This window comes from Zonotrichia albicollis, chromosome 4, assembly GCF_047830755.1.
Source record: "Zonotrichia albicollis isolate bZonAlb1 chromosome 4, bZonAlb1.hap1, whole genome shotgun sequence".
NCBI lineage: Eukaryota > Metazoa > Chordata > Aves > Passeriformes > Passerellidae > Zonotrichia > Zonotrichia albicollis.
In genome coordinates, this window is record NC_133822.1 from 64,056,686 (window position 1) to 64,080,246 (window position 23,561).

At 41.1% G+C, this 23,561-nt stretch overlaps 1 protein-coding gene across 10 annotated transcripts in view; it reads left to right on the forward strand.

The window, feature by feature from the left end:
• Positions 1-23,561, forward strand: part of PLXNB2 (plexin B2) — a 250,888-nt gene that overhangs the window by 77,528 nt on the left and 149,799 nt on the right. For 6 of the 10 annotated variants that reach the window (XM_026790282.2, XM_026790283.2, XM_074539988.1 and 3 more), the window contains one exon: positions 3,344-3,531. The exons of the other annotated variants lie outside the window; for them this stretch is intronic. The gene's annotated coding sequence lies outside the window, so the exon portion shown is untranslated. The remainder of the gene's footprint in view (positions 1-3,343; positions 3,532-23,561) is intronic. 10 annotated transcript variants of the gene reach the window in all.

Sequence of the window (23,561 nt, forward strand, 5' to 3'; positions counted from 1 at the left end):
CTAAAAATCAATGTAAGACTAGTTTAAAAGGCAGCAATTTCTGTTCCTGTTCTGGAAAGCAGGCATGAGGTGAATGTGCTGTATGGCAAGAGCTTCATCATTCTTTACCAGCAGTGAAGGTATAGGTAAAGATCAACCCCTTTCATCTTCCAAGAGTCTAATCCACAAAATACTAGATTTCACCAATAGGTATTTGGTGTTAGCAAAATGCTTATAGTCTAATATTCATAGTTGCTTTCAAAATTAAATTATTATTTTTCTTCAGCTAATAGTATTTGGCAGTTTTCTCTGACGTTGTCCTTATAATGATTCATACTGCAGTTGTTTTGAAGAGATGGATAAACTACAATTGTTTATATACAAACAGAATATGGCACTGGCTGCCAGGAAACAATCTCACTAATATTTGACTTGTTAGGTTGCCTCATGTTTCATGTTTTGGCTCAGAGAGAGCAAGCTTAAAATTAATTGAGAAGAATTTCTTTCTTTCTGAGTGTGTTCAAAGCTAGGGTATTTTCTCCTCTGTAAATGTTGGCAATTGATTATAAAATGTCAGAGGTGTTAGCAGTGTCAGCGACCTTCATCTGTACAGCTGGAATAATAGGCAAGACTTGCTTTAGGACGCCCTGCAGTTGCTGACAGGTTTTGTTGCATCTGCAGCCAACTCTGTATCATTAACGAGGGAAAAAGGGTGGGTAAGGGAGTGTGGATTGTAAATGTGAGAGTGCTCACTCCACTAAATTTACTTGAAAAATGATCATTTTGTATCCAATGCCATTTTGTACTCTTCATGATTTTCTAATTAAGCCTGGAGGGCTGTGGATCCAGGCTTTGATATGAGCAGTATCGACTGTCCTCTTTCCAGAGAAGAGAACAAAGCTTCCTCACTGTGCTGCTGGATGCTAACTGATGAACTGTTTTTTCTTCCATGCCTTGGTTACTGCATATAATTAGGAATCTTACTCTTGTGACTTCATGTGCAGAACTGCATCCTTTCAGCAGACCTGCCTGCCAGCTGCCCGTCATGCACAGCTATTCCCAGGATTCTTAAATTTGACTTTGCATGTCAACTGTTCCTATTTAAACAAGGAGCTTTGAAGCAAACTATGGGCATGCTGAAAAAAACCCCTTTTCATATCTAACAACAGTCTCTTTTAGAATCTGTTAGAGTCTAAGGCTCAACTTTAAAAGTGGTCGTGGTGTGCTCATATGTAGTAGCTCGTGGTGTAGACCCATATGAGTGGTTTTCTGAGGGGATTACCCCTTTCTTGTCTCAGTGCTCCCTTGCAGCAGAAGCATTGATAGAGTCTGATGGCTAGTGTGTTGCTGGGGTTGAGAGAAGGCACTTCCCCCTTGGAGAAGGGCAAGGGAGAAGACAGCCATGACAGAAGTGTCAGAGCAACAGGAATAAGGCTGACTTAGATTTGAGGAGAAATTTCCAATCCTGTATGGCATTCTTTCACATTAATAATGGAAAAAGTATTTTTATTTTTTGTTTTAATATCTTGTCTTTACCATATTTTAGAACTGGAATGCCTGTACTTCATTCCCTGAACATCTTATCTATTAAATAATGTCTTTGTTCCTCTCTGCTGAGAGCAGGTACATGGAGACACAGAAAAAGATCTTGCTGCATTGCACAAGGGGTCTTTTTGTTTAGTATTAATCAAGAAACACACATGCTTAAGAATTTTTGGGGAGAAAAAGCCTCAGAATGTTTATCTTCCAAGAGGCTGTTTGAAAAGTCGGCTTTTTACTGTGGAGTAAAGCTAGAAGGTTTGACACAGGGCCACGATGGAGGCAGCTGGAGGGCTGGGAAGTGGCCGTGCGAGGATCCACGGGAGATGGGGCTTGTGTGTGACCTTGGGCCTTGGCACAGGGAGCTGTGACTGCAGAGGGGTGCTGCCAGGGAGAGGTGTGGGCTGGGCAAGGGATTCCACTGCTTTCACTGACAGCCATGTGACATGAGAGATGCTTTAAAAAATAGTGTCCTGCCTTCAGAATCGCAGCTAGAAAATGTATTACTGTAAAGCTGGGGTTTCTTCTACAGCAAACACCAACTTTCTTTTACCCCCTGTTCCTTCTTTAGTGTTATCTAGTGGAGGACTTAGGATGCCTTCTCTTAGTTTCATTACCAGGCTAGTTTAAATCCTTTCATTTTTTGTGACAAGATACTTCTGATAACTTGGAATTTAAATAACTTGGAGTTTTCATATATAAAATGAATATAGATTTCAGCTGTTGAAAGGTTCCTTGTTGGAGAAGATGCATATAGTAGAAGTGGTGGCAAACAGGAAAAAAAAGGTTGGCTGTGTTTGTGAAAAGCAGAAGACCAGTCTTCATTCCCTTTGGAAAAAATCATAGGATAGCTTGGTTTGGAAGGGACTCCCAGAGGTCATGTAGTCCTATGGCTCAAATTTGGGCCAGTAAGATCAGCTGGCTCAGAACACATCAAGCATTTAGCAGTCAACTTTACAGAGCTCAAAACTTAAGAATATGTTCATAAGTTTCTCGGGAATTCTGAAAGGAAAAAATTTATTATAATATGTCTCCTTTGTCTTCCTCTTTCAGAAGTTTAAAAAAAATAGAGAGGCTCAAGCCTTCCTAGTTCTTTACTGTGCATTTCCTTTTATGTTTAGATGGAAATAAAAATTTAATCAGGCTAAACCTTACTTTCTATACTCAATTATTCCCCAGAAAGATTAAATAAGTATAGATGTAGGCTTTTCAAGAAAATGCCCCTAGAAGATAATTTTTGAAGCAAAGGGAAACTGGAAGGTGACATTGCTTTTGAAAATTGAGCCTTAATAAAGGGCTTCATTTAGTCATCCATCCTTGAAAATGGATGGTGAAATATATAAGGGTTGAGAGGGAAAGGGAAAAAACAGAGTTGCAAGAGAATGATACCACATGGAAGTACAAGGTAATTTAAGTCCTTGCTTAATGTCCCTGTTAGAAATTAGTCCTGGCTGGTCCGGTCACCCAAAAACTGCAGCTCAAAACAAAATTCTTACCATAAAGTGTTCTTGCTATAGTCTGGGCTTTAGCAGGTTTGTCATGGGGCTACTGTTATTTAGAAAAGTGTTCCCTCTGAGGGAGAGTTAGGATGCTCTGTAGATAGCTTCTAGTGCTTTGTGTGTCCCCAGGGTATCTTGGGAGGGCACCTTTGGTGCAGAGGAGCAGAGAGCCATGCCTGTCACTGCTGGCTCTGTACTGGATGTCCCTGCTCTGGGGCTGTGTGTGCAGCAGTGGGGCAGTGCAGGCATCCCTCGCCATGCCTGGGCTGAGGAGCGCTGTGCTGCTCCTGTGCAGAGGGAGCTGAGCGCCTCTCTTCTTGTTCCAGGTGCCAAGAGTGAGGGGAACTGCTCAGGGCTCAGCTCTGGGGCTCAGCTGGAACCCCCAGGAGCACAGCTGAACAAGAGCAAGGACTGACACCGCCCTGTCTCCTCTTGAAGTCCCAGAAGAAGTGGGTTCTTGTTTCCCAAGCTGTGGAGTGCACACAGATTTTTCATGTGAATTTTCTGTTTTCAGGTAAGCTCATTTTTTTCTTCTTTTTTAATACAATTGAGTTTTCTAAATGCAAAATCATATTCTGGTTTTCTAGACAAATTTGTTGCTATTTATCAAGGCTTTCAGACATTGCTGGAGCATTTAATAAGAGTTTATTAATACTAATGGAGATAAAACTTCTAGGAGTCAGTCTTGCAAGAGGCATTAAAAATTAGCAAGGGAAAAAAATAGCAAGAATAGCTTGGCAGAGGTTCTGTATTCATAAACCTATTTATAGATGGTGTGCTGGGTAGAGGAGCAGGTTTGTGCCTCTGCCAGCAACACGCTGCAGCCTACTGCTGTGCTTGCCCTAATTTTGTACTTACATTCTGAGCCTCCCAGGGGATGCTGAGCATCTGTGTGGCTGACCTGAATCTCCAAGGTGTGTGGGTTTGACTGTGACCCTGAGGATGATCGGAGAGATTTGGTCAACTTCTTTTCCAGGACCTGTTCACATTGATTAGCCTGTGTTGGCTCGGCAGGTTTCTCAGGAACCAGCATGTAAAATCATCTTCTTTATTCTCAAGGGGCCAAAGAGATCTGAAGCAAGATTGATAAAGGGGTTGCACAAACATGGTTCTTGGGCTATTCTGCAGCTGCAAAATGGTTTAAATCCATTTTGGCAGCTTTCTTGGTGCTTGTGATGCTCCTGGAGGCGCTGCCACTGAGAGCTCTGCTTCTAGTCTGGCACAAGCCTGGAGGGGAAGGTGAGCTGTCTTCCTCACAGTTACCAGTAATGATTGTCCATAGACTGAACTTTTTGGAATACAACACTCAGCCTTTCCAGCAAGAGAAACACGTGTCTCCTGCCTGGCACCAAAGAAAAAGGAAATGGTGGGAGGGGAAAACAAAATTTAGGAAGAGCCAAGTTAAGGAAACAAGTGTGTTCTAGTGTTGAATATCTGACCTCATACCATTTGGGAGGGGTTATGTTTAGGTTTTTTAGTAGTTTTTTGGTTTGGTTTGGTTTGGTTTGGGGGGTGTTGTTTGTTTGGTTTGGATGTTTCTGTGTTTTAAGTTTTATTTTCCCTTAAAAACAAATGGGGAAAGGAAGAATCAAAATACAGTTTTCCATGCATATGTGCTGCAGAATGAATAGAAGTGAAAACAGCTGAAAACAGCTGTTCTAAACCAAAAATGTGCATTCTGCCACTACACACTCATTTATGCACCTAAAATCATGATTTTTCAAAATGTAGGGAAAAGCATGAAATAACACAGAAATAGGCACTATTTAAGCTTGTTTAGAAATGCACATCAGGCAAGATGAGTATCACTGAGGAACAAAGGTGGGACCTGTGGGGGATGCCAATGTAAGAAGTGGACTCACTGAAAGCAAGTAATTGCAGAGTAATTTTGCTGTGGAATTTTAAACCAATTATGTGAACAACAGAGCATATGTTCTGAAAGTAGTCAGAAGTGGTTTTTTGTGGGTATAGCTAGCATGGTTTCAGAAAGCCTCTGCCTGGCCAGGGTTAGTGCTCCCACAGCTGAGACAACATGAGTGCTTGCGTGTTTGGCTGTACATCGTTGCCTTGCTGAAAGTCAGCTTTTCTCAATCTGCCTCTCCTGTGGTAAATCTTCCAAAAAAGTAAAAAGGTGTGTCTGATAATACCTAGTGCCTCAGCTTGTTTCTATGTCTGACTGGAAAGTCTGGTGTTCAAAAGGTGCTTGATCTTATATTCTGTAAATATTAAATGTTTTGATAAGCTGTATCAAACTACATCAAATTTTACTGAAATTACTGCAAGTTTGACATAACAGGACTGATTAAAGGTTCTACTTCAAGAAGCATTCACTAATCTAGTTGTTTCTTGAGCTCTGTTCTTTTGAAAGGGAGATTTGCATCATTTTGCTTTTCATCAAAATGAGACGAGTACTAAAAATCCACTATCAGCAGTTTGGCTTGAACACCAAGGCATGTGGCTTATTGCTCTCCAGAACATGGAGGATATTAAATGTGGATATTAATTTTCTTCTTTCCTCCATCACAAAGAAAATAGAAATGCTCACACGAAAAAGGGAAAAGAGTTTATGGGCTTCTTCAGCATTGCCTTTCATAGTATGCAATTGGGAATTTTGATGCCCAGTGGATATGAAAAGTTTCCTAATGTTACATGTATGTAAATAAGTATAAATCTTGTTGATTGGGTGTTTTTTGGTTAGTTTTTTTTTTCCCTTTTACAACCATTAAAGCACCTACATGGTAGAGCACTTGACAAGTGAAACAAAAACTCTGAGATCACTGCTGAACTTTCTTTTGTTTCTAGGAGGTCTCAACAAACCTCTTTAATCTTTGAAGTTTTCTCTTTAAATAGGAGGCCAGTGTAAGCATTTCTGCAAATTCATTTAATGTGAAAATTTTGTCTCTGGAGTTGTTCAAGTAAGCATAGCTGCAAATCTGATTCACTTGTGTGGCGCTGAACTTCGCATGTAAATCATGCTTCTAGTAAGTCAGTATTGTGCTAGGAGGTGCTAATGGCTGCCATCAATCAGGGCTGGAAAAAGTTGTTCTCCTCTTCTCCCCCAGACGAAATGAGACAGCAATTAAATGCCCTTTTGTTGCGTGATAGCTGAGACAATGGAAATCAATGTCCAAAGCACAAAGCAGAATGGCAAGTCTTAAGTATAAGCTAAGCCATGTGTCCCAAGGGATTGGCATGTTGATTTGCTTACAGCTGAGAGGGTATATGAAAGGAATAACCGGGGAGTGTAGGCAGCAGGAGCAGCAGTAATGCTCCTTGGACCGAAGCCAGAAGGGAATATTTGCTGGGAGACTTCTCACTGGGGCTGTGCTGCCACGATTTTGCCTCCATGCAACCTAAGCTCAGCTCACAGTACAAATTTGATCTGTAATTGGCCCTGGTATAAGACCATAATCAGAAAATGTGATACCATATTTATTTGCGGTATGTTTTCACACTCAAGAATGGGCAGGTCTCACACTGATCTGGTGAGAAGCCTACTAAAGTAAACTTCACCTTTCAGCTTTTTTGAAAGTGCTTCAGCTGGAAAGATGGGTTTACACTCGACCAGTGCAGTTATTGCAGGGGTTTAGATCCCCGGAATATGATTTGCTGCATCCTGGGAACAATATTCCCACCCCTCTAAATACCATCACTTTGTTCCCAAGTGCTTGATAGGTGCAAAACTTAATCTTGCATCTCTCCTAAATAAAACTGCATTGTAAGGAATCCAAGTTTGCTCATCCATTTCTTGTAGTTGCAAACAATACCTCAAGACTCTTAAACCACAACATACTCTTTAACTAATTTTGTCCAGAGGACATGAAATCACTTAGGTGGCTGAATGTGTTTTGCCTGTCTTCTTCCCTGCAGACCTGCTCCAAAGCTCATTATGTCAATGGGACACTTCCTTTTGACTCCAGCTCACAATTCTGCCTTGGCTTTATCGCCTCGCTGAAAGGGCCTTGAGTTACACAGCACTGCTTTGTCTCTAATCTGTGTGGGGTTTTTGTTTTTGTTGGGGGTGGTTTTTTTCTGCTTTTGTGCAAAATTATAAATGCATTGAGAACAACAAGCCATTGCATTTACTAATGGCAGAGCACACTGCTGTCATGCAGCTCATATGCTGTTGGCAGAGACTGTAGCTATATGACGCTTTGCAGCAGCTGGGCTCAACTGAGAGAAAGCTTTTGCAAGTTTAAGGCTTGGAAGAAATGTTACAGTTTTTTGTTTTGTTGGGGTTTTTTTGTGTCTGAAAAGTATTACACACAGATGACCTGAGTCACCTGAAATAATACTAGAATTTGATCAAAAGAAAATTTATCTGCTTGGAGAGCTCTGTATTGATTTTTTTCTGTGGGGTGCTGTATCTGTTGCAGCTCTTTTGAGGGCTTGAACAAAAGAAAACAAAACTACCTGTATTAAGAGGTCCACAAAAATCAACAGGCATTAGCAATGAACTCGTACAAGACCTGACAGTTGGTGTTCCTTGTCCTTATTGCTCAGTGGTAAGATGCTGTCTTTTCCTTGTGTACCCATCAGGGAGACACTTCTCAAACTCATGTTCTACTGCACTCACATTCACTCCTTGGCAGTATTGACAGCTCCTGTGAGTGAACTTCACAATCCCGCTGTCCTCGCATCAATTCAGGTGTCCACCTTTGACATTGACTCTGGTTCTAGCCATGACTTGCACCTCATTTCTGCATTGAAGTAAAGCAGAGACTCAAGGTACCAGGAGAGACTCTATTTGGGGACAGTAATCCACTGCTACGTTATATACAGTTTTAAATTTAATTACTATTTCTGTAATTTTGAATAATCACAATTAGGCTTTTTAAAGCATCTCCTTCTATATTGCAAGCCTTCAGCAGTTCAATAAAGCAGAGCCATTGACTTGTATTTGATGTGTCCATTACCTCCTGGAAATGCTTTGGAATACAATGGAGTAGCATGCAGACTTCAGAGCTGTCATGACAGGTATTAAGAATGTGTCAAATCCCAGTGATGACTGATAACATATCTGTCATTTGTGATGGGATTATTAGGAAGAAGAAAGCCACTAGGAGAAAGATACTCTAGAAAAGAAAGGGGCGGGGGGGGGGAGGGGAAAACAAAGAGAGAGAGGATTTACTGTTCTTCAGAGCTGCCTGGTTTAATTAAACCTTGTCTAGTCCATAAACAAATCTGTTAACTTTCTGTATGGTTTGGCAGTTTATGCACTTCAGTGCTGCTGCAGTAATTCCATGGAATTTATGTTTCTCTTTGATGGATAGTTGCACTACATAGGTATTGTGGCTATGAAGATTCTTGACCCACCTGTACATGGAAACACCTATTGCAAGAGTAATGTTTTGTCTCCTAATCAAAAGTTTAACAGAGTACCATGGAAAAAAAAAGAATTCAGCAGGTATATAAAATATTTTCTGCATGAAAAATTATGTAGAACCAAGAAAAGAGAACAGTCTGCCAGTGCCATTTGATTTGTGTCTTTGGTTAGCAAAAGAAGGATTGCTTTTTTTTTTAAGGCCTGAATGTGTGTCTTCTGTGAGTATAGAAAGAAAGCTGAGCTTCATCTCTCTCACAAAACTGGGCTCTGCTGAATGAGTCCAGTGTGCCCAGTACAGACATTTTCAGGTGTTTCAGGCTGAGCCATAAACACATCCAAGCAGTTAAATATTAAGAAAAAGAAAGCATCTTCTCCATCTGCCTTCTGCAATGGCAGGCAATGGCAGAACAGAGGTGATCTGATTTTCTTGCTGTTAGGATCTTTTTGGTGCAGAAGTATCCCCAGGAGCAGCTAAACAGTGTTGTTATCTGATATGGCCCCTACACACACAGAGATCAGTTTTGAGGGGCATATTAGATGTCAGGAGAGGGGGAGACTTGAACTCAGTGGACCGAGTCAACTATTCCTTGCTGTCGTATGCTCCCTGAAATCCCCTTACAGCAGGGATTCAGCAGCCTTTGCACAGAGACTCATCACAGTGACCACATTGTCCCTTTATCCTTTCCGCTGATTTATCTCTGGTATGAAAACAGACCTGGTCTTACCTCTGCCCTTTCCACAAGCACAGCCAAGGTGTTCCTCAGCTCTTTCAGAGTCCCAGCCCATCAAGGAAGCAAAGGTAGTGGAGGTCAGTGCGTTGGTACCCCTGGATTGTTGCTGGAGGGCAGCTGCTCTGTTGGGTGTTCAGCCACAAGGCCGTGGTGGCCACCCATACTGGATGCTTAGAGAGAAAAGCTGCTCTCAAGGTGAGCAAAGGACAGTCTCAGGTTTGGGAAGCAGAGATGGAGAGCAGAGAGACTTCTGTGAAGACAAAGCTGTAGCTGTTGCATCGCAAAGTGAGCAATGTTTGAGTGATCATTGCTATGTGAGGGGCATACAGTGACCTAGCCCAAAGCCAAATGCTCTCAGGTGGTTTTGGACCCCATTCCCCACAGTCACCACCAGCAAATCAGCTCACCTACACTGCCCATGTCTGCCTGGTGTCACACAGCACAGCAGGCCAAGCCCACCCTGCTTCAGCCGAGCCCACTGCTCTCCCCAGTGGTGCTCGCTCCTTTTTGGGTGAAGTGGCTCCCCACAGCACTGCCAGGCTGGGCAGTCAGCCTCCTGTCCCTGCTGAGCTGTGGCAGTGGCTGTGTGGGTGCTGAGGCAGCATGGGCTGGAGCTGCAGGGTGAGCAGGGATGGTCCCACCGTGTGCCCTGTGTGCCTCTGGGGAGGAGCAGGCACTGGGGACAGCAGGGTGCCCTGTGTGTGCCCTGGGGAGGAGCAGGCACTGGAGACAGCAGGGTGCCCTGTGTGTGCCCTGGGGAGGAGCAGAGTGCCCTGAGTGCCCATGGGGAGGAGCAGGGTGCCCTGTGTGCCTCTGGGGAGGAGCAGGCACTGGGGCCAGTAGGGCGCCCTGTGTGCCCCTGGGGAGGAGCAGAGTGCCCTGTGTGCACCCTGGGGAGGAGCAGGGTGCCCTGAGTGCCCATGGGGAGGAGCAGGCACCATTGGAGCAGGGTGGGCTGGAACTGCAGGCTGAGCAGGGATGGTCCCACCGTGTGCCCTGTGTGCTCCTGGGGAGGAGCAGGCACTGGGGCCATTGCAGCACACCCATGGGCTCACACCCTTGCTTACCTCATGGAAACTCACTCACCTGGCCAGGCCCTCAGGAAAGACCTTTTATTTTCCCCATCTCTAAATGCAAGTCCACCCCACCCCAGAGGCTGGCTGAGCAAAGATTGAAGTGCAACCTGAAGCAAGGACACCAGCTTTTAAATGTGATGTATTGCAGCTTAATTAATTTCCCAAGATAGAAGGCAGTTCTCTCAAGGTCCTCATGGCAAGGATCCCAAAAAAGTGCTTGGGGAACCCAAAGCTGGTTTAGCTTAAGGGATGTTAAAGGAGCCTGATTTTTTTTTTTTTTCTCCAGAAGCTGAACTCAGCATTTCTTCACAGTACCTTGAACTGTACATCCAGAAACCATTAATCATACTATAAAATCTTGGCTTCAACTTCCCCCTTTAATATGTGGGTGATTACCATACCGTTTGCTAACGTGTCTAGCTGGCTGGCAGCACCTCTGTTCGTACTGCTTAAAGTTGGTTTTGAGAGAGGAAGGACTGTGGAGGATGGTGCTGCAGTGGAGAGCCTTCCTCCACGAGTCTTAGGTTTGATTTTGGCCCCAGGTAGATGCCACACAGATGTTGCTGTATATTGGTGATGGGTGGTCCATGGTGCCGAACTTTCCTCTTCAGTGGCAACCCCTTAGCAAGGACACTGATATAAAATAGAGACTGCTGGCAACATTCACTGTCTTACTTCTTTCCTTTCTTTTACTCCACAGTGCTCTCATTGTCTGTTATATGCTCCCATATTTGATAGATTTACATTCTGAATGGATTTTCTGTCCCAAGAAAGGACTACATTAAAGTGCAGATGAGCTTGGAATACTCCCTGAAGAAAGCTATTTCTTCCCTGTAGTTCCTCCGTCTTCCCCAGTTCACTAGATTTTGTCAGTTTAAGAGAAGAAATGGAAAAAAATTATCCAGGAGCTATTGAACAAGTTGAGTTGAGACTCAGTTTTTTTTTTTGTTTTTTCATTTTGCTGTAAATAAAGTGTCCTGAGATAACTCAGAAAATTAAGAGTTTGAGGGAGTCACCGCTGAAGATCATTGAACTTTCAATAAAATTCCTTTGAGTGTCCAAGATCAACAGTGCCCTGCACGGTCTCAGTGTGCTCAGTTTTAGCTACAGCTCAGTTCTGGATTTATTTTTTTATTTGGTGGTTGGATTAGAACCATGCTTTGAAAACCAAACCAAACCATGACTACTATCCAATTTAAATACAAAAGAATATGTTTAACCTGAAAAGAAAAAGCAACTTCACGAAGAAACACCTTGTAACTCTAACTCTTGAGTTCATTGAAAATTTGAATAAAAACTGATTTCCATGTTTGTTTGGACAAAGCAAAACTTTTAAAAAATTAAAGATATCAGCAGTGCTTGGTAGTTGCTGTTTGGGGGAGGGGATCTGGAAAGCAAAATATTGCAAAATTACTTTTTGCTGACCATAAACAAGTCTAATAGGAGATCTCTGTTTTGAAAATGTGCAACTGCTGACATGAGGATGTTGGAATATTTTTAGTGCTGATAAAGAAAAGAAACATTCATTGGAGTTTTGCTAATCTTGAACAAAAATACATGTTAAGCTGTGGTTGCTGTGCTCTGAATGGTAGCATTACAGTCTGTATCATGAAGATTTCTTTCACCTGTGAGTTTCCACAATTGTTTCCACCTCTAAGAGTTTTATACTGTATTTAGAGGTGAGGAAACCAGAGAGAGAAAGAAAGGTTTGGTTATAAGGAAAATGGTGTACTACACGAGGGTCTTTGATAAGACTTTCAAGGTGGTGTTTGCAAGCCAAAATGTTGCAACTAAGCTTAGGTAAAGCTAAAAAGATTGTATTCATTTCAATTGGTTGGTGCACATACCATTCTGTCAATCCCATCTCAGCCCATCTGTACTTTCCAGGCCCCTGGGAACTCCCTGGTTAGCTGGTAAATGATGGAAGGTGGCTCAGAGAGCAGTTCTGCCAGCTCCCTCAGTGGATCCCTGAGGGTGGATCCCATCCAGCCCCACAGAACTGTGTGTGTGAGTGGTGTAGCAGGTCACTGCCCAATCCTCCTGGGTTACAGAGGCTTCACTGTACTCCCACCCCTGCCTCTGAGCTCAGGGGACTGGGTACCCAAGGAGCAGCTGGTCTTACTGTTAAAGACTGTAGCAAAGATGACATTAAGTACCTCAACCTTTTCCTCATCCTTCATCCCTATGTTCACCTCCACTTCCAACAAAAGATGGAGATTGTCCTTAGCTCTTGTTTTGTCATTCATGTATTTATGGAAACATTTTTTATTGTTGTAGAGCAGTCATGTAAAATATTTTTAATGTGCTACCTGACAACATCTCTGTAGTATACAAATTTCTTTTCCTCTGACCTCTTACACATCAATTGTATTTAGAAGACATTAATTAAATGAGAACAATGTATTTATTGTGACTTGAAGTTGCTTTTGTCGTGGTTGCTGTTGTTCAGGTTCCCAAAAAGGAATGAAAGAGCCTGCTTAAAGATGTTCTCCAAGCACCCTGTTTAAGGGTGGTTCTTTGTTCATAACTGCCAAAAAGTATCAACAAACTATGGAGAAAAAAATCCCTTCTTTTTAATTGTAGACCCTTGAGTCTTGATGCAAAATGGTTTGTATTAATAATAATTAAGTGCCTAGTTTAGTTTAGGTTAGTTTTAGCCTCGGTCATGGGCCACCAATGTGTTATACACTTTTATAAATGGACTATGCATCCCTCAGTAATACCTTGGAAAAACAGTATTTTGGGATTTGTTTTGAAGCAGCATCCAGGTTCTCAGATCAATCAGTGCACCCCTTGTAAATCTTGTAATTTAAGTTCCTCATGGACTAACAGGCTTGAGGTGGCATTCTCAGACTGATCACACTCCCACCCTCTACCTTCTCCATCCTCTACCTTATGTGTCCGCATTTCTACTTTGCATGGATGCATGTAGCCAGGGGCTGGTAAGGAGAAGGGAGAATTTCACACATCACTAAGAGCAGCACAAATGCTGTAGAAAGCTTTAAAATGGAAGGAGAATATTTAGAAGAGTGACAGAGGGATTGGTTACAGCTGGACAGGAGAGCAAATAGAAGCAATCTGCCTTTCTGCATGACATATATTCGATTAGTCTGGCACATCAGAAAACAATAATTCATAACAGAAAGGCAGGAACGGTAAGAAGCCAGGAGGAGGATGGATAAAAATTTAGCAAAGCACTTCAGAACAGGGACATTTCTGCTTTGTAGAGCTTGACCTAGTGTAACTTTCTGGAAACTGTATAACACAAAACTATTTTTTCAGTTTAGAACAGAACAGAGAATTGATTATGTTATGGCATGTAGCATGCCATAACAGAAGCAGGGCTTCTGAGGAGACAGAATTGGTTTTGTTAAGCCAAATTGCATCATTAGGGAAGTAAGAAGCAGTAGGGCTCCAAGCCTTTTCAGAGGGACTTGACTCTCTGGACTCTGCATTCAAAATCTTATCCTTGGTCTCCAACTTTTTCATCTGCCTCATGATCTTTAGATGATGGCTGAATGCTTAAAAGGTATTTTGTGGCTTAAAACTTATTTTTTACCCTGCAGTTATCTGTAAGGTCTGCCATAGAGTCAGCCATCTGTATGGTTACTTATATTAGTGTGTGTTATATATCTGGCACACAAAAAAAAATGTTTATTCTTTTCCTTCTGGTGTGAAAGCCATTCTCAGTCAATAAGCTGTCAAGCTACCCTTTTGTCATCACTGCCTAGCTGTGTTCTTTCACATCAAGTCTTCTGAATCTTGACAGTCTAATGTGTTAAATTCTTTGACAAGAATGTTCCAGTTTGGGAGCTGAGAGCTTTGCTTGTTTTTCTTCATGAATGGAATGAAATGCTTCTTCATGAAAATACAAGTACAGTAGAAACTGAAGAATCCAGGCTTTCTTCATAATCAGCAGAGGAAAAATGATCATTTCAGAGTATTATCCACTGCAATCCCTGAGCTCTTCACCTTGGAGAAAAGTAACTGCATTCTCCAAGTGCCTGGTTTTCTCAGCTGATAAAGAGAGGTTGGTTGGCTTGCTGTGAGAGCTATTTCCAATGCTGTTCCTGTGGAATATTAGGAAAGATGTGGTCCAGCATTTTGGTTTCAGTAATGAAACAGCTGAGGAAGGATCTGTGTCTCTTCACCCATGTTTCTATTTACAAATAAATAGGTACCAAAAACTATTTAGCTTGTGCCTCTAGTTCACATGGCAAAGTTGATCCGTGAGGTCCTTTCTCCTCCCCCTACCCTCTTTGTTTTTTTCTTCTTGGAGGCAAGCTTGGCTATAAAAAGATTGCTTTAAAGTTTGAATATTCAAACTGAAGCTGATTTTAGTGAAGTACTTCAAAAATAAGCTGTTCATATCCCTTGCCTTAGAACTCTTGCACAGTAGTGCCAAGAAAGCTTTACCAACACATGTAGTAAGCAGATTATTCTTCTCTAACATTAGCCTTTTCCCTGCTATGCTTGGGGAGCTCAGTCCAAATTGATGTTTTGAGACTATCTCATATTTCAATTATTTTTTATACTCACAATAAAGCAGAAAATGGGATGCATTATTTAAGATCAAAATTATTTTGACTTCCACAAATTGTATTTAGGGCTGGTGGTGGCCTTCTGTAGAGTTGTTTATCCTCAAGATGGTCTCAAGCTTTGCACAAAAGGCAAGGATGGAAAATGTTTAGGACAGTAACAATTTCTGCACCTGTAATATGTTAGGAAGGATTTTTCCCTCCAATATCAGCGCATCCTCTAATCAGGCTGGTGCTTTTGATTTAATTCCTGCCAGCATTGTCTGGTCTTTGTTTCTGTTGTGTTGATTTAATGGTCTTGATGACAGTGTCAGTCACTTGTGGACTGTATTTTCTGTTCAAAATGTATTTTATTTATTAGCTTGTGAATTTTCACAAGGTAAATTGATGTGCTTGGGTCTATATTGTTTATGATTTAATTTTATTCATTTTCTTTCCTAACTAAATATTCTTAGCCTTTTCAGTTGTGTTTCGGATGGAAGCTTTCCAAAGATGCATTGCGTGTGTTTTATTTTAATTCGTTATGCATCAAGTAGTGATTTATATATATAAAATACATATATATATATATATGCATACACATATATATAAAAAAAGCTAATAACTTTATGTATTTATTACCAAAATGTACTTTTGGAAATAGATGGGCCTATAATACATTATTTAAAGGTCTCTGACTCATGATTGCAGGCATATTTTTTGATACAGGGTAATAGCAGAAAAAGTAAGCTTTGATCTGTGGCTTTTCACTTCTGGAAGGAAACAGTTTCCTGGACCATTTGCATACCTTCCTTCTCTCAGGCTCCTGCTGGATGCTGGATAAAGTGGGGCGTTTTGTCCTGTCTGCCCAAGCGCATCCTTGTGCAGCAGCTGGTGTGGGGCAGGCTCTGGCTCTGCCCCAGGGACCAGCAGGGCTGGTGGGTGGGTGCCTGTCCAGCCTTCTCCCTGAGAGTCTCATTTAGCAGCTGGCTGGAGCGAGCGGAAAAGTCCTTCCAAAAACTCTCACTGATTCACTTGCAAAATTGTATTTTGCACTTCAGCAGAGCAAAAAGGGATCTATATTCCTGTATTTCAGACCAATCTGACTTGCTCATCCTTCTTTATCAGATGGTGCAGCCTTTCCTATGCTGGTGCTCCAAGCCAGCCGGCTTGTTTTCCTGGAGGCACAGGGCAGTGATTCTGAACTTGCTCAGTGCTTCCTACTCTTGAAATGCTGCTGCCCTTTGATCTTCTTTCCCCAGGCTTGGCAAACAGCCCTGCCATCAGTGGAGGATCGCTGTGAGGTGTCCTTCAAAGCTATAAACCTGGCTAATTTGTTGGAAGGGAGGCTTCTGAGCACTGGCCAGTGTTTCACCTTTCCTGTCTTGCTACCCAGTGAGCCTTTTATGGCCCTTCAATGGCTTCCTTGCCTTTTTAAAGTGTGTTTAGGCAGGCAGCAAAACAAAACAGAGCAAGATGCAATGGTTGGAGGTGTTTTGTTTGTTTAAAAAAAAAGAGAGAGAGAGGCAAATGCTTCTTTAGTTCAGCCTACAACAATGTAATTGTTTTTTTCTCTCTCAAAACATATCTACATTTATATGGTAGGAAGATACCACTTTATTTTAATGCCCTGCCCTGCCCTACCTCAAAATCGAATTCTGTTTTGTCATTGTACCAAGTTACCTTTTGCCCATAGTTTCCAAACACCACCAGGCATTTAAAATCAGAAATGATCACAGTATAGAAACAACAAAGTGTCTTGCTTAATTCATTTGCATGTGTTATCCGTGAGAAGGTATCTCCAAATGCTACACGTTGTAGTTGCTTGTCTAGGTGGTTCTATTTTAATCCTCTCCTGCAAGAGGGAAGTTCCATGATCGTGGCCAACCATAAAGTTCTCTCTTCTTTATGCATGGACTGCTTCCAGTTTAAACAACACATATGTGGTATCTAACTCCCTTTGAAGATGATGGAAAAGATTTTTGCTCTTGTAAATACTCATTATATGGCCTAAGTACACATTGTGCTGGCTCACAGATAAGTTTGCAACAGTTAAGATTCCTGCAGCTTTTTGAAACTTGGCTTTGGCTATGTTTCTGTTGTAAATAAATGACTACGTTCCGTATTTCAAATATGTGTCCTCTGGACCCTGACACTGCACGAGATCATGTCTTCTGATATTAATATATGGATTCCAGCATGACTAGTGCTTCCAAAGTTTTTGTTTCTCTTGAATTCCTCAACATGAGGTTTACCATTGCTGTCTCTTCTGCCCCTAATCCCATGGAAAAATGTCAGCTTGGTCTTGGAAGGTAAAAATACCTGCAGATGACTCCGAATTGGCAATAAGGAGGAAAAGTTTTATGTAAAACAAAACAAAACAACCTAACAAATCCCATGCTAGACACTGAGATTTTACTCTGGCAAAATCCTCTTGTCATTACAGGCCATTGTTTTGAATAAAAATTAGTAAAAATATGATGGGGGACAGTATAGATATGGCTGCCAACTGATTCCCATGCTGCTCATTCTACACACTGCTGTATTTTCACGTATTCTTTGTTTTATCTCCCTAAGACAGTAGTTTGTAATTCAGACAGTCAAGAGGCAGTTTATTTGAGGACTGCAGTATTAAAAATACTGCTTCTTTTTTGGCAAACTAGAAACATCCCTCTGTGTTTTTAAGAAAGATGGGCTGGATATTTTTAGATGCTCACTAATTCAGTTCAGCTGTCGTTGTTTTGTTCACTTGGATATGGAAAGTGAGAGCAAAGGAGAATATATAGAATTACATGAAAAGCAATTCTTTATAGAGCTGCAGACCACCTTGTTTATTTCTTCTCTGTATATCAAGAATTCAGTCATTTACTGTGTCTTTTAATTTGTAATTCAAAATATGTATTCTTGTATTGGACAGTCCAATTCAGTTTTATCAAAGTAGTCATCTAAGGGTAGTATTCTCTTGTATCTTCAGTATCGGTTTATCTTTGATGTGTTTATTTGTTTACTTGCACAGCAAAAGGTAAGGAAGCTTATGAAAAGAAAAAGAATAATGAAAAAAAGAATGGTAGCAAGGCTCATGTAAAATGTTGCTGTAGAAACTCCCCTGAGGGATCGTACCCCAAATCCTGAAGCAACTGCACACTACCAGAAGTAAAAGCACATTATGATGAGCTGATGGATGGGTTTCCATGTACAGGAAGAGAAAATGTGGATTGGTGGTAGGACAGGCTGGGGCTACTTTTCATTGTCATCCAGAGGCAGCTGCTCAGTTTGCTTCATCCAGTAAGGAGTAGAGGCAGAAAGAGACAGAATACCAGCCTTGTGCAGTTATAAAAGGATGGAATATGGTGCAGGAGGAGAAAAGAGAAAATGGAAGTCAGGGAAGCAAACGAAAGGCAGAAGGATAAAAAATCTCTTGAGTTAGTGTGAAGCTACTGAAAATCTTTAGGCCTCTAAGGATAAGTGGATACAATTCTTCCTGAGCTTGTTCTTTCTTTCTGGTGGTGCTCAGCATTCCACATCATATATCTTTCCTTGTTACAAGTGAATGAGAGAAGTTACTTGCCTTGTGAGAGAACTCCTTTTTTCTCCAGTCCTAGAGAAGGCTGATTACTCAAGAAAACGTTCTTAAAACCCCAGTAAATCTTTGGAACCCAACAGATAGTCTCAATATATTTAATGTTTTAAGCAATGTATTTAATGTTTTAAGCTTTCCTTTAAGATGACATATTTCTACTTCTCCTTTAACATTAACAAGAGAGATACTTTTTTGCATCTGTTAGCAGTCAGCAGCTTAACAATGGCATTCAAAAATTGTACCAAAAATTTGGAGGTTGTGTGCTTATGGGCACCTTGAGATTCTTGACAGGTCAGGATTATTTTAATTGATGTAATAAGGTAAACTTACTGTACAAACAAGAGAGGCTGTTTTCAGGTTGAGGTGCATCTGTTTGCCAGTAGTAAAACCAAAATTGCAGCATGTTATGCAGCCATCCCTAAAAGATTCAAGTTGATAAGGTTGTGCAATACAATTGTTCAGAATGGCATGCTCTTGCCTCCTACTTCCTTAAACCTGCTGCTTCCCTCTGAGCATCCGGAGCAGCTGGAAAACTTAGGGCACAGACTGGGCACTTGTCTCTTTGTGGGTTACATGTATTAGGTACAAAGGAACCTGGGCTAAATATGTTCATGGGTTTACAGTGCATTCAGGATGTCTCAGATGGAGAGGGAAGTTAGGAGGATCAAAATGCTTTCTTTAAAATTTGGAGCCTGAGCTGACTTTTGAAGCTACAGGAGTAAGTGCTTTTCTGCATGATTAGTTTAGGCTGTGGCAGCACAGTTGTGGATGATAAATACAACTGGCATAACCTGCTGGTTGTGCTTCTGGGGTGTTGATTTTGAATGCAGTTCTGTCTGTCAGGGGGAATGTGTGGGTGAAGCTTCCTGTGGGTGGCTGCAACTCTGAACATTTGCTCCATAGCTCCAAAATTGGAGCATAGCTGAGAGGCAGGAGGACTTCTAGGCATCTGTGGGATCCTGCCTGCTTCTAAAATGTATTTCTAAGGCTGTTAATGCACATAAATCATGTAGCCTGTCAGGGACATCTGGCTTTGTTTTAAACTTGCTAGGTATGATATAATGTTGGTGTAGAGTCAACAATCTCTCTGGGGCATTGGAGTGGAGAGGACTCTCAAGCCTTGAGCAGGACGGCCCTTGCTGGGGAAATGAAACCTACTTCAATGCCAAATTAATATGTTTTGGATCAACTGCATAGATGCAAATAAAAAGTAAATCTATGCATATAGGAGGCAGCTGTCTGGTCAGAAAGGAGCACTGCAGCCAGGGACAAGCAGGGTCAATGGGGTCTCTGTGTGAACCATTCCCCAGACCAAGCCTCAGATCAGGGACAATCCTGGCTGCCCTTGGCTCCCCTCCAGTGTCAGAGAACAAGGAGAGAGAGATGGGGAGAGCAGCCCAGCTGTGACTGGGAGGAGAGGAGCGGCCTGCGTGGACACCATCTAGTGTCAGGGACCCCCTCCAGCTGGGATGGGACTGTGGGGTTTTCTGGGCTGCTCGACTCCTCCTTGCAACCTCCTCCTGCAGGATGTTGTTACTCTGGCTGCTTTCTGCATCCCAACCCTACTCCCTCCAAACTCCTATCTCTTTTTTATTTTCCTCTATCTGATCATGGCCTAACTCTCCCCCACCCCAGGGCTTAAGGCGTTTGCTGCCCTCGTGTAATGTTTGCTCTTCTTGTTCTTCAGTCCCCTTCTCTCCCGTTAAGTAAGCACACCTGGGAGGATGTAAACACAGCCTTACACCAGTTTTAAAATGCAGTGATCAGCCTAGTGTTAATGATTTGCTGTGGCCCTTGTTGGCTTCAGAACTGCATCAATTGAAGTGGGAGGCTGGGTCTGTTGGGTAGGTTTATTTCGAAGCTGGTTATATTTAAACTAGATGAAAGGGCAAGACGTGGTTAAAAACAACTTTTAGTCACTGGCTCAAAAAAGATTAAAAAAGTATATACACAGGAATAATTTGAAAGGTGTCTCAGGTAATATTAAGATGTATATATCTGCTAACTGCCTGGGCAAATTAGAGAATTAATTGAAAGGGAATGTTAGCTCATTAGCTGAGCAAGCTAATGTCAAAAAAACCTGAAGCTTTCTTTTAAGACTTACAGTGATTTCTTCCCCCAGAATAACATGCTAATGAAATGATGCTTTGGAAGGCAGCCTTGGAATGCAGACAAGTGTTCTGATAAATTATCAGCTTCCAAGCTTCCATATATTTTTAACTGCATTCTGAGGTTAAATTTTAAGCCATTTTAAGTGAGGTTCCTCCTGCCACCCCATCCTGCCACATTAGAGATTAAACATCATACTTTAGAATACATTTTTCGATATGAAAAAAACCTTGACTATAAAAGCTCTGTCAGCAGTCCTTAAATATGTGCAAGTGTTTATATATTTTCACATCTTCTATAATATTACTAAAATTTACTTGGTGAGTCCAAATATTTGTGGATCAAAAGGAGTACTTTTGATCAAAACTACTCAGAAGAGAAAGGACACCTTTGAATATATACTTCCATATGGGAAAGGTGGATATCTCTTAGCATGTCAGTACTGAAGCTATCACACTGTGTGAGAGGGAGGAGAGCCAGGACTTTGTTAAGCATTCATAAGACTGAGCCCTGGGTAGCAAAAAAGAGCACCTTCCTGAAAAGAAAACGTCCTGAATCAGTGTTACTGTATTTGTTCCTGTTTTGGGGACTTTGTGAATCATTTACCATCTCCTCTGAAAACCACAGAATTCCTCCAGTAGAGAAGGAGGAAGGGTTTTAAAGAATCAAAAAGTCCTTGATGTTCTCATGATCCCATTAATCCTGGGGCTGAGAATTTGATGTTGGTGTAAACCTGAAAGTCAAATGATCGTTCCAAATTTATTTGGATTTAAAACAGTAGTCTGAATTCATGTCCAACTCATATTGAATGCATACCATGAAAGTTGGCTCTTTTTAATAATTATTTGGGCTCTGCTGGGAAATAGAATCCTCTAAAACACAATGCTGCAATTCAGTGTCCTAAACCTGCTCTCAGGTGTCCTAATTCTAAGCTGTAGTTTGTCATCCAAGGATTGATAGAAACTTCCTGCAATTGCTGATGCGAAAAGTAAGAACAAATTATTTCTAGCAGTACTTGAAAGAGAAATGTGTAATGCTAGACTTCAAAGCCAGTCTCATGGCATCTTTTTATTTTTTGTTTTGTAAAATAGTATTGTAAGTATTTCTGAAAGTAGAAATAGTATTAAATATATTTCAGAATTAACGTACTGTGGTTTGATCATCACAGGTCGACTATAAATGTGCAGCTTACTTTAGCTATAAACCACAGCCATGTAAGTGTTTTGGAATAAAATATTTATGCATTTAGCGTTCAGCAGTGTTGCTAATTTAGACTAGTCATTGGAAAACGATGTTCTCTTTATTGCATATTATTAAAACATAAGTGCTGCCATTTGACTTTATAAACACTAATAAAAAATGGTGGGTGTAAATTATTTCTTACTGTTTTTAAAGAAATACACCAAAATACCTGTCAGTCTTTTCTAGTATGTGCAGCCCTGTGTGCAAATTCATTTTCATTTAAAGGGAGATTACCCTGAAATTAAACTTCTGACTCTGAAAGGGGTAACTCAGAAGGGGAAAAGAAAGCCATATATTGCTTCTTCACAAGACAACTTGAAAGACTAAGAAATTGTGTTGAGGAGGTGGGGGAGGGTATTTCCTGGGTTTAGTTTTGGTTTTTGGGAATTTGGAAAAGCAAAGATTTGAAAAAGAGAAGGTAAAAAAATAATCTTTTGCCCAAGGTTAATAAGCTAGGTTTTTGTTAGTCAGCTATGTATTTGAACAGTACCTGCATATTGCATATTTTTAAAATGAAATGCATAATATCTTTATTTGAGTATCCCTTGAGAGAGGACACCTTTTCACTTTTCAAAAATATTGTGATTTTATGCAGCATCTCAATGCATTACTTATGCCATTTGAGTGTCTTATTAATGCCCTTGGGGAATGGGGAGCTTTGTCCCTAAAACTCACTAACTGTGAGCTTTCAGTATCAGTCTTCTCTGTTTTTCACAGTTGCTTTGCATCTCAGTTCTACCAGGGGATTTGGGGCTAGTTTTTGCCTGTGCAAACCCATGATTCTCCTCTCTGCTGCTCTACCAACAATACTGAATGGCTGAGAGAATATTTTCCTGTCAACTCCTTTGCTGATCAGTGAGGGAGATGCCGTGTTTCTTACAAGAGAGGAGATAGAAAATCTGATGAGTCCTTTCCAAAGAGAATTTAATTTTATGTGTGAAAGTTTCTTGACCAGATATTATTGGCTTGATGGATGACAGTCCCTCTACTGCACAGAGGGGCAAGCTGCCTTCATTATTTATAGGTATTCATTAAAGTAAGCAGAAAAATCTTTTTGATCTTTCAGATTCACCTTTGAGGAATTAGAAGAGTCCATTGTACTAGATCAGAGTCCACAAATATTTAGATGTTTTTTATGAGTATGTATTATCAAAATATGGTAACATTGTAAGATAGAATATTCTTGCCTAGATGAACAGCCTTTATCAAAGTATACTTTCTTCATCAAGATATGATGTTTTTTTCCTTTTATTTTATGGATGACAAAGAAAATATTTAGCTACCAAGGCACATAGGTTAGTCAGGAGTAAATATTCCAGTTAAATAATTTTATACCTATAGTCCTCACTATCTCACAGGCTGAAGAGCTGTAAATTGCTTTATCCAGATTAGAGTGACCCTTGCCAATTTTGGGTGGAACCAAAAGCATATGCTCACAAACTCCACGCTTATTATTTGTGGAGCAGTCCATCTGTGAGAGTTGAGAGGTGGGAAACAAGCAAAAGTATTTTGTCTTCCACCTTTCTGCCTGCATACAACAAGCCAGGGAAAAAATAGAAATGTTTTGCCTGCAAGAGAAATGAGCCTCACTTTCTTGGAGTAATGTCTAATAGCTAGATTTGTAGATGCCAACTCTTTAGAAGAACCCTTTCCAGTAAAATGGGTGGGTGAGTGTTAGAAGAGAGACTGCCAGAAGACTGAAGCAAATTTTGTAGAATGCCAAGGCACATGTCTTCTGTCCTGGTCCCTTCTGAATTTCTTAGCAAGATCCCTCATATTTTGTGGAAGCTGGAAATAAACTGATGGGTAAACAATCCTCTAAATAGATATTCTTGTTCTGTGGTGTGTAATGTAGCTACAGCATAGCAGATGTGACTGGGAAGGAAAGGGAGTGAGAAGTGTAGGCATTAATTAATCAAGTTAAGTCTGTCCTTTTTGTCTGAAATTATCTTCCATATATTTT